Here is a 20,331-nt window from a genome sequence, read left to right on the forward strand (position 1 = left end):
ACAACACACAGGGTTGAAACCCAAACAAACACATATACAACACACAGGGTTGAAACCCAAACAAACACATATACAACACACAGGGTTGAAACCCAAACAAACACATATACAACACACAGGGTTGAAACCCAAACAAACACATATACAACACACAGGGTTGAAACCCAAACAAACACATATACAACACACAGGGTTGAAACCCAAACAAACACATATACAACACACAGGGTTGAAACCCAAACAAACACATATACAACACACAAACACATATACAACACACAGGGTTGAAACCCAAACAAACACATACAACACACAGGGTTGAAACCCAAACAAACACATATACAACACACAGGGTTGAAACCCAAACAAACACATATACAACACACAGGGTTGAAACCCAAACAAACACATATACAAAAACAAACAAACATATACAACACACAGGGTTGAAACCCAAACAAACACATATACAACACACAGGGTTGAAACCCCAAACAAACATATACAACACACAGGGTTGAAACCCAAACAAACATATACAACACACAGGGTTGAAACCCAAACAAACATATACAACACACAGGGTTGAAACCCAAACAAACACATATACAACACACAGGGTTGAAACCCAAACAAACAAATACAACACACAGGGTTGAAACCCAAACAAACACATATACAACACACAGGGTTGAAACCCAAACAAACACATATACAACACACAGGGTTGAAACCCAAACAAACACATATACAACACACAGGGTTGAAACCCAAACAAACACATATACAACACACAGGGTTGAAACCCAAACAAACATATACAACACACAGGGTTGAAACCCAAACAAACATATACAAAACACAGGGTTGAAACCCAAACAAACATATACAACACACAGGGTTGAAACCCAAACAAACATATATACAACACACAGGGTTGAAACCCAAACAAACATATATACAAAACACAGGGTTGAAACCCAAACAAACATATATACAAAACACAGGGTTGAAACCCAAACAAACATATATAAACAAACAAACACAGGGTTGAAACCCAAACAAACACATATACAACACACAGGGTTGACAAACAAACACAGGGTTGAAACCCAAACAAACACATATATTGAAACAAAACACAGGGTTGAAACCCAAACAAACACATAAACAACACACAGGGTTGAAACCCAAACAAACACATATACAACACACAGGGTTGAAACCCAAACAAACAAACACATATACAACACACAGGGTTGAAACCCAAACAAACAAATATACAACACACAGGGTTGAAACCCAAACAAACACATACAACACACAGGGTTGAAACAAACAAACACATATACAACACACAGGGTTGAAACCCAAACAAACATATACAACACACAGGGTTGAAACCCAAACAAACACATATACAACACACAGGGTTGAAACCCAAACAAACACATATACAACACACAGGGTTGAAACCCAAACAAACACATATACAACACACAGGGTTGAAACCCAAACAAACACATATACAACACACAGGGTTGAAACCCAAACAAACACATATACAACACACAGGGTTGAAACCCAAACAAAAGAGTGAGGAGTACCTTGAATAAATAACACAAGCGCACAATGATTATCACACGGGACGAGACCCGTAATCATCTGCGCAATCCACAATGGCACGAAAGCCAAAACACACAGCACAGATACTCACACAAAACAATGGACATGGTAACAATAATCGACAGGACACTGGTAAACCAAGGTTACACTTATACAATTACTAATCACTGGGAATAGGGGCCAGGTGTGCGTAATGTTCCAGAGGGATCCGTGACAGTGTCATTTGGGACTCCCTGTGAAGCATTAATGCATGCATACCTTCCATTCATAGGTTTGGCCATTCATCGTCCTATAACACAGTCTGGATACACATCAGCCTTTGACAACTATCAGATATCCAACTCCTCATAGTGTTGTCATATTCCTACACATGAAAGTAAAAACAATTTTGTCCATTTTTTAAAGTTATCATCAGGAAGTGACCATCACTGTCAATGGTCAATAAGTCATATAAATTATTTCTCTCTTAGGGGCTGTGTGGAATGAAACAGCTGCCACTTGATAATATATACAGTACTGTAGCTCTCCCCTGGTACTTGCTGTCAGCCAGTTAGTGTGTGTGTATAGATCATGGGGTGTAGATGGACAGGACATTAGGGGAAAGAGCAATGTCATACACCTGTGTGCTGATTGATGCATTTTTTTCCTCCGCCATTTTGAATGCCATTAGGTTCATTTACCTTGGCTCGAGTAGTCGATTAGAGAAAGTTAACCTACATTTCTTTGCTGTTTGAAGTCCAAACACAGATAATAATTACATAAATAAATAAAGGGCAATGACATTACACATTGAGAATGTTATTCATTCATGCTGAATTCCCAAGGGTATAAACGGACAAATGCCTATAATACTACAAAGATCCACCCACTTGTATGGAGTCCCTGGTAGGCTAGCCTACCTCTTGGCTCTGAACCTGATTATCCGTAAAATATCAGTCTGTCCTGTCTTAATGGTGTAGCCATCCTCGGCAGGAGAATATGAGTGATGTTGGTTTTATTGCACAGGTTTCTTTGGAACATGTTTGTGCTGACACCTTCAGTCATGGCACATTCTGTGACCTCTTGGGTGAAGGGGGAGTTCATCTTCCAGGAGACGTCTGTCATGGCCCCCACCATGCCCAGGCTTGTTGGTGCCACTGCCTGCCAATCGTCCACAGAAGTGTTTGTCCCAAATGGTACCCTATTACCTACACAGTGCAAGCCTTTTGACCAGAGCCCTAAGTAGTGCGCTACATAGGGAATAGGGTGCAATTTGGGACGCGCACAAGATCTGACCAGGCAGATTTCTATCCAGCATTGAGTTATTGTGGAGCACACTTACTTTCTGGACTGTGAGGGATACAGTATTCTTGCAATCATATTTCAAGTTGCAATACATTTAGATGTGACTTATAACTGTAGATTATTATCCTCACTGCCATAGAGACTATTTGGTTTAAAGCCATCAGTTTATATGCTGCATGAATTAATAACATCTTCACTGTGAAACGTTATTGCCCAATTTTGAAATGTAATTATTATCTGTCTTTCCCTTCAAACAGCAAATAAATGCCACCCGAGCAACCGCCTGTTTACCCCTCTACCATCTAGAAGGTGGAGACAGTAATAATAATAATAATAATAATATATGCCATTTAGGTGCATCAAAACTTACAGTCATGTGTGCATACATTCTAGAGACCCAGGGATGAAACTACCAGCGCCATGCTCTATCTCAGGCCACCAGACAGGTGTTAAACTGAAAACCAGCTTCTATCTCCAGGCCACCAGACTGTTAAATAGTCATCACTAGTCAGCCTCGGCCCAGCACCCTGCCCTGAACCTTAGACACTGTTACTAGCAGGCTAACACCAGGTACTCTACCCTGTACCTTAGAGACTGCTGCCTTATGTACATAGTCATGGAACACTGGTCACTTTAATAATGTTGACATACTGTTTTACCCACTTCATATGTATATACTGTATTCTAGTCAAGCTTCATATTATATAACTACTGCTGTACACACCTTTTCTATTCATATACTGTCCATACTATCTATTCGCAACACTATATACAGTGCCTTCGGGAAAGTATACAGACGCCTTAACTTTTTACACATTTTGTTAGGTCACGGTCTTATTCTATAATCAAAATGTTTTTTTTCCCCTCATCAATCCATACACAATACCCCATAATGACAAAGCAAAAACAGGTTTTGATTTTTTTTTGCTAATTTATAAAAAAATATATAAATATATCACATTTATATAAGTATTCAGACCCTTTGGCCTTTGGCAGCAATTACAGCCTCAAGTCTTCTTGGGTATGACGTTACAAGCTTGGCACACCTGTATTTGGGGAGTTTCTCCCATTCTTGTCTGCAGATCCTCTCAAGCTCTGTCAGGATGGATGGGAAGCGTTGCTGCATAGCTATTTTCAGGTCTCCAGAGATGTTCGATCAGGTTCAAGTCCGGGCTCTGGCTGGGCCACTCAAGGACATTCAGAGACATGTCTCGAAGCCACTCCTGCATTGTCTTGGCTGTGTGCTTAGGGTCATTGTCCTGTTGGAAGGTGAACCTTCACCCCAGTCTGAGGTCCTGAGCGCTCTGGAGCAGGTTTTCATCAAGGATCTCTGTACTTTGCTCTGTTCCCTCGATCCTGACTAGTCTCCCCAGTCCCTGCTGCTGAAAAACATCCCCACAGCATGATGCTGCCATTACCATGCTTCACCATAGGGATGGTGCCAGGTTTTTTCCAGACATAACTCTTGGCATTCATTCCAGAAAAATATTTTAAGAACCTGTTTTTGCTTTTTCATTATGGGCTATTGTTTTTTATTTTACTAGGCAAGTCAGTTAAGAACAAACTCTTATTTTCAATGAAGTCCTAGGAACACTGGGGTTAACTGCCTTGTTCAGGGGCAGAACAACAGATGTTTACCTTGTCTGCTTGGGGATTTGATCTTGCAACCTTTCAGTTACTAGTTCAATGCTCTAACCACTAGCCCACCTTTGAGTAGGACTCTGAGGAAATGTTTTTATTTAATCCATTTTAGAATAAGGCTGTAACGTAACAAAATGTGGAAAAAGTCAAGGGGTCTGAATACATTCCGAAGTCACTGTACATATTTACATCCTGGATTTGGACATTGCTTGTTCTGATATTTCTTCATTTCTATCTTTGTTTATTGTTTTGTATTTTTAGGTATTACTGCACTGTTGGAGATAGAAACATAAGTATTTCGCTGCACCTGCAATAACATCTGCAAAATATGTGTACGCGACCAATAACATTTGATTTGATGTTTTGATATAGTGCTGGCCAACAGTCGCTTGAAAAGCTGTCAACCTCCTGACATTTGTGTCACCTTTTTAAGGGTCTAACCTGTCTCCCTGTAGCCTGAACTGTTGTGGTCTCCCTGAGAACTGTGGTGGTCTCCCTGACAGATCGCCACTGTCATCAGTCATGAACATCACTGGTAAAAATAGATCTGATGTAATACGGTCAGCCTTGAAGAAATACTGCACATCACCCACATATACGTTTCCCTTTCGACTTGACAAGAAATTGCATTCCGGCATTCCTTTTAATTGCTTAATTTCCTCACTGTGTGTGTGTGTGTGTGTGTGTGTGTGTGTGTGTGTGTGTGTGTGTGTGTGTGTGTGTGTGTGTGTGTGTGTGTGTGTGTGTGTGTGTGTGTGTGTGTGTGTGTGTGTGTGTGTGTGTGTGTGTGTGTGAGAGAGTTTTGCCTCCCGAGGTTCAGCACCTGAATTTCAAGACCTTGAAATCCCTCTCTGTACCTTGGCTACTATCTTTCACAGGTTCCAATGGTGTTGATTTACCAACAATGCCCCATAACCTGCATAGCGCAAATGTTTGTATACTCACAAATGTGTTCCTGTGTATATTCTGTGGTATGCTATATGTCACTTTTCCCCAGAGAGAGCTCCAAGAGTATCTTTCCAGCCCCTAGACATACATGTCTGCATCTGAAAATAGCTCAAACCGCGGCAGCGCTGCTTGGACAGGCATGGGTTGACTCTGTCACGTCTTTTGCCTCCAGAAACCAGGATCACACTTGTCGGACCTTAACCCTGCATGTCAATGTGGTGAAATCTGCTGTGCCGCCGCCCAGAAAACAGATATAGGGAGAGGAGCTACATAAAACATCACGGATGTGTTTTCATTCTATCACGTAGTGTGTCTCGCTCTTCATGTCTGGTGAGATATTCCCTATCTTTCTTTTAATGATGTATTGGATACATGCTGGTTAGCTTTCCTGGCTGGTTGCTTGCAGCAGGTAGCCTAGTGGTTAGAGCAGTGTGCCTGTCCCTGAAAGATCGCTAGTTCAAATCCCTGAGAAGATGAAAAATCTGTTGATGTGCTCTCAAGCAAGGCCCATAAAACTAATTGATCGAGGATCGCCGTTGAATCGCCGTTGATAATGGCAGACCCTGGCTGTGACATTACTCTCTGAGGGTGAGTTGGGATGTGCAAAAAACACATTTCCAATTCACTCATGTGTATTAATATACACTTGAACATGTGTGAAATAGGACAGCTATAAGCACCCACCTAATGATATTTATATATTTTTTTATCTCAGCTGATGGTTAATGGTTTTCTGTGTTAAATGAGGAGGTGATAAATTGTATATTGTACCATTAAGTCAAAAGTGGAAAGAAATAGTATGGAGTCTTCAATTCTCTTTCTTTGACCAATTGGAGTTATTAATACTTTTTTAAATGTATGAATTTGAATAAGCTACTAGTAATTATACTCAGACTGTCAGAACACTGGTGTGGTATTATGGAATACATTTACATTACATTTAAGTCATTTAGCAGACGCTCTTATCCAGAGCGACTTACAAATTGAATACATTTACATTACATTTAAGTCATTTAGCAGACGCTCTTATCCAGAGCGACTTACAAATTGAATACGTGATGTAGGCTGCTCACTGTAGTACATGGTATGCTTCATTATGGTACATGGCCTTGTACGGTCTTATATAAGTAAGAGCAGTCATATTCAAGGTTTCCTTTGACCTCAAAATATGTCATTACAGATATGCCACTCTTCCGTAAATCATATTTGTGTGACTGCTGAAGCGGTGGCTGACAAAACATTGTTGCGTCCCAAATGAAATCAATGCCACCTCGGTTATGGATAATGTGACTCTTCACCTGGAAAGCAAAAGAGTCGCAAGGTCTGGGATGGTTTGACTGTCAGGGTTGAAGTAGAGAGACCTTCGGAGAACTACCATAGAATGAGTGCTGATGATAGAGGCAGGAGAGGGGACATCATTCCATAATGGGGGGGGGTCTTCTAATGGAAGGAGACCAGATAAATGCAGGGTGAGTACAGTCCAACCACTGATGTAGTGTGATATATACTGAATAAAAATAGAAACGCAACAATCTCAACAATTTTACTGAGTTACAGTTCATATAAGGAAATTGGTCAATTGAAATAAATGTATTAGGACCTAGTCTATGGATTCCACAACAGGGCTTTATTACAGACATATATACAGTTTCATCAGCTGTTCAGGTGGCTGGTCTCGGATGAACCCACAGGTGAAGAAGCCGGATGTGGAGGTCCTAAGCGGGCATGTGAGGACGTACTGCCAAATTCTCTAAAACGAAGTTTGAGGCGAGTTATGATAGAGAAATTAACATTTAATTATCTGGCAACAGCTCTGGTGGACATTCCTGCAGACAGTATTCCATTTGCATGCTCCCTTAAAACTTGAGACATCTGTGGCATTGTGTTGTGTGACAAAACGGCACATTTTAGAGTGGCCTTTTAATGTCCCCAGCACAAGGTGCACCTGTGTAAGGATCATGCTGTTTAATCACCTTTTTGATATGCCACACCTGTCAGGTGGATGAATTATCTTGGCAAAGGATAAATGCTCACCAACAGGGATGTAAACAAATTTGTGCACAAAATTTAAGAGAAATATGCTTTTTGTGCACATGGAACATTTCTTGGATCTTTCATTTAAGCTCATGAAACTTGAAACACTTTACATTTTACATTATATTTCCACTTTACATTATATTTTTGTTCAGTACAGTATGAAATAGTATGGTCTGGGCTTTAGCCCTCTGATGGTATCATTTTGGGTTATAGCAGTGTAATTTGCCAGGTTTATGTTTCCTCTGGATGTTCAGTAGGGTATAGTGGATTAGTCAGTGCTTAGTTTACAGTATGGAGTGCTGCGCAATTCTGTAAAAGATCATCACTATTGACTTTCACAATATTAATTCTTCATTAAGTTTTCCATCTATGGAAACTCTGCTCCACTGTTTTGATGCTGGTACTTTAGCACACGGTGTACACAACACAATAATAAAAGGTGCAAAACAACAAGTGGAGCAGCGGACGGATGCAGGCTTGCGTCAGGTGGAATGCCGGACATATTACTCAAGTCCGTGAAACCACGAGAAGGTGCGCAAGGCCATGTGCAAAAGATGATTGCGCAATACTTATACGATTGTCAATCATCAGTGGGCAGGGAAGAGCTCCTTATATTAGCGTGGCAAAGCCTTTCAAAACATATTTTAAAGCAGAATTCTGGTACCGATTATAAAAAGCTAGTGTTTCACATTGTTGCCATAATTATACTAAATGTTAAACAGGACTCAAGTCCTGTATATCAGGGCAATATCTGACACTTATGTATGTATTTATAACTGCATAAAAAAGCTGAAAATCCATAATCCATGCTCAGATAGTTTTATTAAAGTAAATAGAGTATGGAAATAATCTGGCAAAAATACATATAATAGCATTTAGCTTCCACCCTTCAGTGAATATTATCCTATAGTTCAGGGGCGAGTTCAATTCATTTCTGTGCCATTAAAAAAAGTAAAGAAGGCAGTCCTACAGTAATTCATAAGGTGGTGGACCTATGTAGTCAGTGGCCTTAAAGATCAGTACCCTCCCTCCCAGAAGGAGACAGACTTTCTGGCAGCTAGCCTCTCTCTCTAGACTCTCTGGCAGCTAACCTCTCTCTCGCCAAAGACTCTCTGGCAGCTATCCTCTTTCTCTCTCTCCAGACTCTGGCAGCTAGCCTCTCTCTCTCCCTAGACTCTCTGGCAGCTAGCCTCTTTCTCTCCAGACTATGCAAGCTAGCCTCTCTCTCTCTCCAGACTCTCTGGCAGCCAGCCTCTTTCTCTCCCCAGACTCTCTGGCAGCTAGCCGTTCTCTCTCCCCAGACTCTCTGGCAGCTAGCCCCTCTCTCTCTCTCCAGACTCTCTGGCAGCTAGCCTCTCTCTCTCTCTCTCACCAGACTCTCTGGTAGCTAGCCCCTCTCCAGACTCTCTGGCAGCTAGCCTCTCACTATAAAACTATCTATTGTAAAGTGGCTGTTCCACTGGATGTCTTAAGGTGTATGCACCAATTTGTAAGTCGCTCTGGATAAGAGCGTCTGCTAAATGACTTAAATGTAAATGTAAATAATCTCTGGCAGCTAGCCTCTCTCTTTCTCTCTAGACTCTCTGGCAGCTAGCCTCTCTCTCTCTCTCTCTCTCTCTCTCTCTCTCTCTCTCTCTCTCTAGACTCTGTCAGCTAGACTCTCTGTCAGCTAGACTCTCTCGCTCCAGACTCTGGCAGCTAGACTCTCACTATAATCTCTGGCAGCTAGCCTCTCTCTCTCTCTCTAGACTCTCTGACAGCTAGCCTCTCTCTCTCCCCAGACTCTATAGCAGCTAGCATCTCTCTCTCTAGACTCTCTGACCGCTAGACTCTCTCGCTCCAGACTCTGGCAGCTAGATTCTCACTAGACTCTCTGGCAGCTAGCCTCTCTCTCTCTCCAGACTCTCTGACAGGTAGCATCTCTCTCTCTCTAGACTCTGACAGCTAGACTCTCCCTCTCTCTCTCCAGACTCTATGGCAGGTAGCATCTCTCTCTCTAGACTCTCTGGCAGCTAGCCTCTCCCCCTCTCTCTCCAGACTCTCTGGCATTTAGGCTCTCTCTCTCCAGACTCTATGGCAGCTAGACTCTCTCTCTCTCTAGACTCTCTGGCAGCTAGCATCTCTCTCTCCAGACTCTCTGGCAGCTAGCCTCGCTCTCTCTCCAGACTCTCTGGCAGCTAGCCTCTCTCTCTCAGACTCTCTGGCAGCTAGCCTCTCTCTCCAGACTCTCTGGCAGCTAGCCTCTCTCTCCAGACTCTCTGACAGCTAGCCTCTCTCTCTCTCCAGACTCTCTGGCAGCTAGGCTCTCTCTCCAGACTCTATGGCAGCTAGCCTCACTCTCTGTCCAGACTCTCTGGCAGCTAGCCTCTCTCTCTCTCTCTCCAGACTCTCTGGCAGCTAGCCTCGCTCTCTCTCCAGACTCTCTGGCAGCTAGCCTCTCTCTCTCTCCAGACCCTTTGGCAGCTAGCCTCTCTCTCTCCAGACCCTTTGGCAGCTAGCCTCTCTCTCTCTCCAGACTCTCTGGCAGCTAGCCTCTCTCTCCAGACTCTATGGCAGCTAGACTCTCTCTCTCTAGACTCTCTGGCAGCTAGTCGTTCTCTCTCCAGGCTGTGCTGGAGGGCTTGCATGACCGGGGTATTTTTAGCTTTGTACCACCGTGAAGGAGTGACTTAGCTGTGACCGTACCACTTTCTTTAAACACAGCTCATGTCTCATGTGTTTTTGGTTGTATTGTGAGGAAGTGTTTGGTATCTTCTGTTGGTGTTTTTTGAGCATTAGTGTTTTTGAATTGACTATTAAATGGGTCTTAGTGCATTATCATTTGTTTCATGTTTGTTTACTATTAAATTAGAACACATCTAGGCTCTAATCATTATATCTGTCAGAGATCTGATGAGCAGGCTGTTTGAAGCTCCCATTTTGAAACTGTTATCTGAGAGATGATCTTGTGTTAGAAGACTTCTTAGAAGACTCATCTTTCTTAGCTTATTAGTTGATGAACAGCAGGGGATTTCTCCAAAGGTTAAACACCCAATTAACAGATGCTTCTCAGACTCTCTGGCCAGCTGGAAGGATTTAGGCTCTCCCCCTATTCCAGACTCTTTGGACCAGGGCCCATAGCGCTCTGGTCCAACGTAGTGCACTGTATAGGGAATAGGGTGCCATTTGGGACGCATATTTTAGCCGTGCTGACCTGCTGCAGAGCGGAGGCGGCTGTGAATCTCCTTCCCCCGGGGGATATTTGTTTGATAACATTAAGGAGAAAATTCCAGCACCATGCCTGCTAAGGGGTGCTTGTGTATGCACTGGCTGCCACTTAACTCTGGTTGGCACTGTGCAGGGGTAGGAACACAACCCACTACCCTCACTGAGACAGTCTGAGAGACACTGTAGCATTTTATTACTGCCTGCTGCCTGTCTTCATCTGACTCCTCTTCATACAGTATGTGTTAGGATGTGTAGAATATAGAGCTGTTGACATGGCTGTGTACAATCTGTTGACATGGCTGTGTACAGACTCTATGGCTGTGTAGAATGGCAGCTAGTACAATATAGAGCTGTCTGTGTCTGTTGACAGACTGTTGACATGGCTGTGTAGAATATAGAGCTATATGGCTGTGTAGAATATAGAGCTCTGTGTACAATATAGAGCTCTTGAAATGGCTGTGTACTATAGGCAGAGCTATTGATATGGCTGTGTAGAATATAGAGCTGTTGATATGGCTGTGTAGAATATAGAGCTCATGGCTCCAGACTGTTGACTGGCTGCAATATAGAGCTGTTGATATGGCTGTGTACAATATAGAGCTGTTGACAGGCTGTGTACAATAGAGCTGTTGATATGGCTGTGTAGAATATAGAGCTGTTGATATGGCTGTGTAGAATATAGAGCTGTTGATATGGCTGCTTAGAATATAGAGCTGTTGATATGGCTGTTTACAATATAGAGCTGTTGACATGGCTGTGTACAATATAGAGCTGTTGATATGGCTGTGTAGAATATAGAGCTGTTGACATGGCTGTGTACGATATAGAGCTGTTGATATGCCTTGTAGCTGTTGATATGGCTGTGTAGAATATAGAGCTGTTGACATGGCTGTGTAGAATATAGAGCTGTTGACATGGCTGTGTAGGGCTGTGCATGGCTGTGTAGAATATAGAGCTGCTGATATGGCTGTATTTGTTGATATGGCTGTGTAGAATATAGAGCTGTTGACATGGCTGTGTAGAATATAGAGCTGTTGACATGGCTGTGTGGAATATAGAGCTGTGACATGGCTGTGTAGAATATAGAGCTGCTGATATGGCTGTGTCTGTTGACATGGCTGTGGAATATAGAGCTATTGACATGGCTGCTTAGAATATAGAGCTATTGACATGGCTGTGTAGAATATAGAGCTGTTGACATGGCTGTGAAGAATATAAAGTTATTGACATGGCTTTGAATGAGAGTGTATGTAGAATATAGAGCTGTTGACATGGCTGTGGATTATAGAGCTATTTTTGAGAATTAGTGTTGACATGGCTGTGTAGAATATAGAGCTATTGACATGGCTGTGTAGAACATAGGCTCTTGACATGGCTGTGTAGAACATTATTGACATGGCTGTTAGAACATAGAGCTATTGACATGGCTGTTTAGAGCTATTGAATGGCTGTGTAGAACACAGTGCTATTGACATGGCTGTGTAAACATAGATGTTGATCTGTGTACAGAGCTGTTGATATGCCTGTGTAGAATATAGAGCTGTTGATATGGCTGTGTAGAATATAGAGCTGTTGACATGGCTGTGTAGAATATAGAGCTGTTGACATGGCTGTTAGAATATAGAGCTGTTGACATGGCTGTGTAGAATATAGAGCTGCTGATATGTGTGTAGAATATAGAGCTGTTGATATGGCTGTGTAGAATATAGAGCTGTTGACATGGCTGTGTAGAATATAGAGCTGTTGATGGCTGTGTGGAATATAGAGCTGCATGGCTGTGTAGAATTAGAGCTGCTGATATGGCTGTAGAATATAGAGCCCTGTGGAATATAGAGCTATTGACATGGCTGCTTAGAATATAGAGCTATTGACATGGCTGTGTAGAATATAGAGCTGTTGACACTGTGAAGAATATAAAGGAATGGCTTTGAAGGAGAGTGTATGTAGAATATAGAGCTGTTGACATGGCTGTGGATTATAGAGCTATTGACATGGTTGCTTAGAATATAGAGCTGTTGACATGGCTGTGTAGAATATAGAGCTATTGACATGGCTGTGTAGAACATAGAGCTATTGACATGGCTGTGTAGAACATAGAGCTATTGACATGGCTGTGTAGAACATAGAGCTATTGACATGGCTGTGTTTTAGAGCATAGAGCTATTGACATGGCTGTGAGAGCTATTGACATGGCTGTGAACATAGAGCTATTGACATGGCTGTGTAGAATATAGAGCTATTGACATGGCTGTGGAATATTTGTATTGATGGCTGTTAGAATATAGAGCTAACATGGCTGTGTAGAACATAGAGCCATGGCTGTGTGGACCATGCTGTTGACATGGCTGTGTAGAATATAGAGCTGCTGATATGGCTGTGTAGACTAGAGCTGTTGACATGGCTGCTTAGAATATACTTGACATGGCTGGTTGGCACATGGCTGTGCTATTGGTATGGCTTTGAATGAGAGTGTATGTAGAATATAGAGCTGTTGACCTGTGGATTATAGAGCATTGACATGGCTGCTTAGAATGAGCTGTTGACATGCTGTGTAGAATATAGAGCTATTGACATGGCTGTGTAGAATATAGAGCTGTTGACATGGCTGTGTAGAATATAGAGCTATTGACATGGCTGTGTAGAATATAGAGCTATTGATATGGCTGTGTAGAATATAGAGCTATTGACATGGCTGTGTAGAATATAGAGCTATTGACATGGCTGTGTAGAATATAGAGCTATTGATATGGCTGTGTAGAATATAGAGCTATTGACATGGCTGTGTAGAATATAGAGCTATTGACATGGCTGTGTAGAATATAGAGCTATTGACATGGCTGTGTAGAATATAGAGCTATTGACATGGCTGTGTAGAATATAGAGCTATTGACATGGCTGTGTAGAACATAGAGCTATTGACATGGCTGTGTGGAATATAGAGCTGTTGACATGGCTGTGTAGAATATAGATTGCTAATTGAGAATATAGAGCTGTTGATTATAGAGCTATTGACATGGCTGTAGAATATAGAGCTATTGACATGGCTGTGTAGAATATAGAGCTATTGACATGGCTGTGTAGAATATAGAGCTATTGACATGGCTGTGTAGAATATAGAGCTATTGACATGGCTGTGTAGAACATAGAGCTATTGACATGGCTGTGTAGAATATAGAGCTATTGACATGGCTGTGTAGAATATAGAGCTATTGACATGGCTGTGTAGAATATAGAGCTATTGATATGGCTGTGTAGAATATAGAGCTATTGACATGGCTGTGTAGAATATAGAGCTATTGACATGGCTGTGTAGAATATAGAGCTATTGACATGGCTGTGTAGAATATAGAGCTATTGACATGGCTGTGTAGAATATAGAGCTATTGACATGGCTGTGTAGAATATAGAGCTATTGACATGGCTGTGTAGAATATAGAGCTATTGACATGGCTGTGTAGAATATAGAGCTATTGATATGGCTGTGTAGAATATAGAGCTATTGACATGGCTGTGTAGAATATAGAGCTGTTGACATGACTTTGAGTGAGAGTGTATGTAGAATATAGAGCTATTGACATATCTGTGTAGAATATAGAGCTATTGACATGGCTGTGTAGAGTATAGAGAGCTATTGACATGTCTGTGTAGAATATAGAGCTATTGACATGGCTGTGTAGAGTATAGAGAGCTATTGACATGGCTGTGTAGAGTATAGAGAGCTATTGACTTGGCTGTGAGTGAGAGTGTATGTCGAAAATCTGTCAAGCTGGGAAACAGCCAATTGGAGCTAGTGCATTCTCCTTGAGGATCCATCTTGAACGAGCCTTTAACTTTTTAAGGAATGCATTATGCCAGTGCCTGCCCAGAAAGAGCAGTGCAGGACTTTAACAGTTACCCCTCGTGGCTTTCAATGACAGGGTTCTGAAAATGCAAAATTGTCTCTTGTTCTGGGTTCCTCATGATCCTTTTTGTACCTCTACCTACTGTAGATAGATAATGTGGCAAAGAATGATCCCATTTGAAATAGTTGTAACAGAGGTTGGTGTAAGATAGGCGTAAGCTCTATCCTCCTCTCCCTCTCACAGGTACACACTTGGAACGGTGCCATCAAACTGTCATCTTACTAGCTCACAATTCAGTGTAGTCTTTTCTCTTTCCCAACAACACATGTTCTTATAATGACACGGAGTACCAAAACACAGCAATTAAGTGAATTATCTCTGGTTCTTAACATATAATCCCCAGAAATGCCCTGTGTACTGTCCTCCAGAATTCATCTAAAGTAGCTGAACAACACTTAAACTGGCCTGTCCTTCACTTAATGTGATTGTGGATCCAGATCCAGAAATCCATTTTTAGGTCGCTTAAGACTTGTTTGTGTTCACATTCTTTGCTCACAAATATACTCTACATAAATAGCCTGAATCTAATTCAGTAGGGAAGCGGAGATTTTGGATGCCTTTTCTCCCAAGCTTTCTGTATTTTTTGTGCAGAGAGAATTCTCTCCTCTCAGTCCTGCTGTGGCTCAGATGCTGTGTGATTTTAGCTGGGAGAGAAGCTTGCAGAAGATCAAGATAGGTTTTAGTTGGTTGAAAACCATCATAGTCTGTCTGCACTTCTTCCAACTCTCCAACTCCACATGATTTAGACGAGACAGGTATTTTATCGAGCAACAAACAACATCATGAAACAAGGCAATCTGTTTACACTTTTACATTAACAGGTTCGTAATGTGTCATTCTTTGATAGCAGTTTTTGTGTATTGTGCATAATAGGCTACTTTTATATTATTATGGTTTTGTTATGTTGCCTATTCCAATCACACCAAGTGACAGTATTTGATGTGATTTATAGCCATGTTAATATGTGCTTTGAACCAGCGAGATGTATCTGTAAAAGAGCCTGTTTCTCTATGTCGGTCCCAAATGGCACCCTATTCCCAAAAGTGCACTACTTTTGACCAGAGCCCTATCAAGGGAATAGGGAGCCATTTGGGACACATCCACAGTGTGGAGCAGCTTGGCTCTGACCTCTGAAGGACAGGTGAAGTGCAGGTTGTTATACTGCTGTATATACATGGAACAAAAATAGAAACGCAACATGCAACAATTTCAAATATTTTACTGAGTTACAGTTCATATAAGGATATCAGTCAATTGAAATAAATCAATTAGGCTCTAATTTATGGATTTCACATGACTGGAAATACAGATTTGCATCTTTTGGACACAGATACGTGGATTAGAAAACTAGTCTGTTTCTTATGTGACCACAATTTGCCTCATGCCGATCTCCTTCTCATAGAGTTGATCAGGCTGTTGATTGTGGCCAGTGGAATGTTGTCTCACTCCTCTTCAATGGCTGTGCGAAGTTGCTGGATGTTGGCGGGAACTGGAACACGCTGTAGTTTATGTTGATCCAGAGCATCCCAAACATGCTCAATGGGTGACATGTCTGGTGAGTATGCAGGCCATGGAAGAACTGGGACATTTTCCGCTTCCAGGAATTATGTACAAATTACCAGACAATGAGCCTCAGGATCTCATCACGGTATTTCTGTACATTCAAATTGACATAAATAAAATGCAATTGTGTTTGTTGTCCGTAGTTTATGCCTGCCTGCCCATACCATAACCCCACACCACCATGGAGCACTCTGTTCACAACGTTGACATCAGCAAACCGCTCACCCATAAGACGCCATACACACAGTCTGCCATCTGTCCAGTACAGTTGAAACCAGGATTCATCTGTGAAGAGCACACTTCTCCAGCGTGCCAGTGGCTATCGAAGGTGAGCATTTGCCCACTGAAGTCGGATACGATGCCAAACTGCAGTCAGGTCAAGACCCTGGTGAGGATGACGAGCACGCAGATGAGCTTCCCTGAAATGGTTTCTGACAGTTTGTGCAGAAATTCTTCGGTTGTGCAAACCCACAGTTTCATCAGCTCTCCGTGTGGTTGGTCTCAGACGATCCCACTGGTGAAGAAGTGTGATGTGGAGTTCCTGGGATGGTGTGGATACAAGTGGTCAGCGGCCGTGAGGCCGGTTGGAGATACCGCCAAATTCTATAAAATGACGGTGGAGGTGGTTTATGGAAGAGAAAGGAAAATGTCATTATCTGGCAACAGCTCTGGTGGACATTCCTGGAGTTTGCATGGCAATTGCACGTTCCCTCAACTTGAGACATGGCACTGTGAGTGTGTCTGTGGTGTTGTGTGACCAATCAGCACATTTCAGGGTGTCCTTTTATGGTCCGCAGCACAAGGTGCAACTGTGTAATGTTCATGCTATTTAATCAGTATCTCAAGATACCACACCTGTCAGGTGGATGGATTACCCTGGCAAAGGAAAAATGCTCACTAAAAGGGATGTAAACAAAGGTGTTCGGTGGGGTTAAGGTCAGGGCTCTGTCCTGGCCATTCAAGTTCTTCCACACCAATCTCAACAAACCATTTCTGTATGTACCTCGCTTTATGCACAGGGGCATTGTCATGTTAAAACAGGAAAGGGCCTTCCCCAAATTGTTGCCACAAAGTTAGAAGCACAGAATTGTCTAGAATGTCATTGTATGCTGTAGCTTTAAGATTTCCTTCACTGGAACTAAGGGCCTAGCCCGAACCATGAAAAACGTTCCCAGACAATTATTCATCCTCTACCCAACTTTACAGTTGGCACTATGCATTGGGGCAGGCAGCGTTCTCCTGGCATCCGCCAAACCCAGATTCGTCTGTCGGACTGCTAGATAGTGAAACGTGATTCACCACTCCAGAGAACGCTTTTCACTGTTCCAGAGTCCAATGGCAGCGAGCTTTACACCATTCCAGACGATACTTGGCATTGCGCATGGTGGAAACCCATTTCATGAAGCTCCCGACAAACAGTTCTTGTACTAATGTTGCTTCTAGAGGCAGTTTGGAACTCGGTAGTGAGTGTTGCAATTGAGGACAGATCGGTCCCGCTCTGTGAGCTTGTGTGGCCTACCACTTTGCGGCTGAGCCGTTGTTGCCCCTAGGTGATTCCACTTCACAATAACAGCACTTCCAGTTGACCTAGCTCTAGCAAGGCAGAAGTTTGGCAAACTGACTTGTTGGAATGGTGTTATCCTGTGACGGTGCCATGGTGAAAGTCAATGAGCTCTTCAATAAGGCCATTCTACTGCCAATGTTTGTCTATGGAGATTGCATGGCCGTGTGCTCAATTTTATACACCTGTCAGCAACAAGTGTGGCTGAAATAGCCAGATCCAGTAATTTGAAGAGGTGTCTACATACCTTTGTATATATAGTGTATGTTGACTACGATGTTACTTTAGATAATATGGTGAGCAAGCAGTTATGATATGAAGTTTTCGCTTGGAAAACAGATAGTCCACAGGCAAAGGGAAGGGGTGAGAGGAGGAGAGCGAGTGGATGCGAGAAGGAATTCAACAAGCTGTTTGTATGTGGCTATGAAAGTAAACTGTTTGCGTGTGAACAGAAGCAAATGGAACAAAATGAGGATTAGTATACCTGAATTTGTCCAATAGAAACTCTCGTTTGCAACTGTTGGACTAATGACTACACATAGGTCAGCTTGATGCAGGCAAGAGTGTTCAAGGCAGTATTGAATGTGTCACTGTCTGTCCATGTGACACTGTCTTTCACCTACGCTGAATTCATAGGCTAGGTTGTAGCAACCTCATGATGGGTATAGGGAACATTTTAGTGTCATGTAAGTAGCCTGAACCTATCGGTGTTTAAACTGGGTGAATGGAATATCAATTACAGTCATCCAATATGCTGTAATAGAAATAAGGCCATGCTCATAAGAAAATGTATCGTCCTCCCTCATCTTAAACAGCACCAACCACCACTGATTAGGACGGGGATATTACTTAAACAGCCATATACTCCAGTAAGTAGCTATCAATCTATGTACCATTTTATTGATGTCTGAAATTCTCATCTCTATTAGGGCCAATGGTTAAATACATGGTTTATTGTTCTGAATGGCCACTGCATTGAGGAAATGTTAATTGTTCGTGGCTGGTAACCAACTTCCTACAGACATATTATATACATTTGAAGCCTTTTCCTGGAAAGCGCAGAACAATCCCCTCCTGGAACTCCTCACTGTCATGCCTGTGGAGATCGTAGTATGTTGACTGAATACCATGTGGGAACCATAGAAATAGAACCAATCTAGTCATTCTAATCATACTAGTTCTGTGGTTGGAACATTGGGTCCCTGTCTCGTCTCCATTGCTCCTTGTCATTGAGGTGCCAGGCATAGGTTTCATGGGTTTGCCAGGCAAGAGTGTGACTTAACATCAAGTGTGAGATGATTCCTGTCTCTGTGGCTGGCCAAGCCCACCATGAGTTGCCCAAAAGAGGACTATAAATGGGCATCAAACAAGGAACAGCCGAGTCACCAAGATGGCCGTCGCCACCATCACCGCCACAAATGTAAAACACACATTATGTTATAGGCTAGGGGCTAAAATGATCATCATTCATCACCTTCTTAGACTTAACTAATTTGAAAAAATGTTGGGTGGGAATGCAGTCCACATTTAAAGGATGAACCTTACAGATATTTTCTATGCAAGTTGCATTTAAATATCCTATTATGCTATATTGTGATACAGTACAGTGTTTCTCTACTACTGTCTGGGAGATGTAAGAACTCATGATTTGATTGTTAGAGGCACTGTACTAATTGAATATCAAAGGGAACTCTGTCTGCACAAAAGTATCTGATTAATCTAATCAACAGTGTGTCTCACCTGTGATACTCTGCACTGAGTCAGCCAGGTCAGGATGTTCCTGTGTGTTTATGAGCTGTATCCCCAGTCAGTCCTCATTAACGTAAGTAATGACATTTGCCTCTACTCAGCCATCTGGGTCCTGGCCCCTGCTTCCTAAGATTGTCTCCTGGAGTAGGATAATTAAATGGATAGTATGAGGAAACTTGCTATAACTCTTGCAGACAATATCAGAGACACTCCCACTGCCACACCCTCTACTGCCGCCCTTCCAGGCTATACTGCACCATCTACTGCTTCAACTCCAGGCTATACCATACCATCTACTGCCTCACCTCCAGTCTATACCATACCATCTACTGCCTCACCTCCAGTCTATACCATACCATCTACTTCATCACCTCCAGTCTATACCATACCATCTACTGCCTCACCTCCAGGCTATACCATACCATCTACTGCCTCACCTCCAGTCTATACCATACCATCTACTGCCTCACCTCCAGTCTATACCATACCATCTACTGCCTCACTTCCAGGCTATACCGTACCATCTACTGCCTCACCTCCAGGCTATACCATACCATCTACTGCCTCACTTCCAGGCTATACCATACCATCTACTGCCTCACCTCCAGTCTATACCATACCATCTACTGCCTTACTTCCAGGCTATACCATACCATCTACTGCTTCAACTCCAGGCTATACCGTACCATCTACTGCCTCACTTCCAGGCTATACCGTACCATCTACTGCCTCACCTCCAGTCTATACCTTACCCTCTACTGCCTCACTTCCAGACTATACTGTACCATCTACTGCCTCACCTCCAGGCTATAC

General features: G+C 42.5%; 1 protein-coding gene across 1 annotated transcript in view; it reads left to right on the top strand.

Moving 5' to 3' along the window:
- Nucleotides 1-20,331, top strand: part of sorbs2b (sorbin and SH3 domain containing 2b) — a 92,500-nt gene that overhangs the window by 2,891 nt on the left and 69,278 nt on the right. Inside the window, exon 2 of the mRNA XM_052486999.1 lies at nucleotides 5,672-5,829. The gene's annotated coding sequence lies outside the window, so the exon portion shown is untranslated. The remainder of the gene's footprint in view (nucleotides 1-5,671; nucleotides 5,830-20,331) is intronic.

This window comes from Oncorhynchus keta, chromosome 30 (assembly GCF_023373465.1).
Source record: "Oncorhynchus keta strain PuntledgeMale-10-30-2019 chromosome 30, Oket_V2, whole genome shotgun sequence".
NCBI lineage: Eukaryota > Metazoa > Chordata > Actinopteri > Salmoniformes > Salmonidae > Oncorhynchus > Oncorhynchus keta.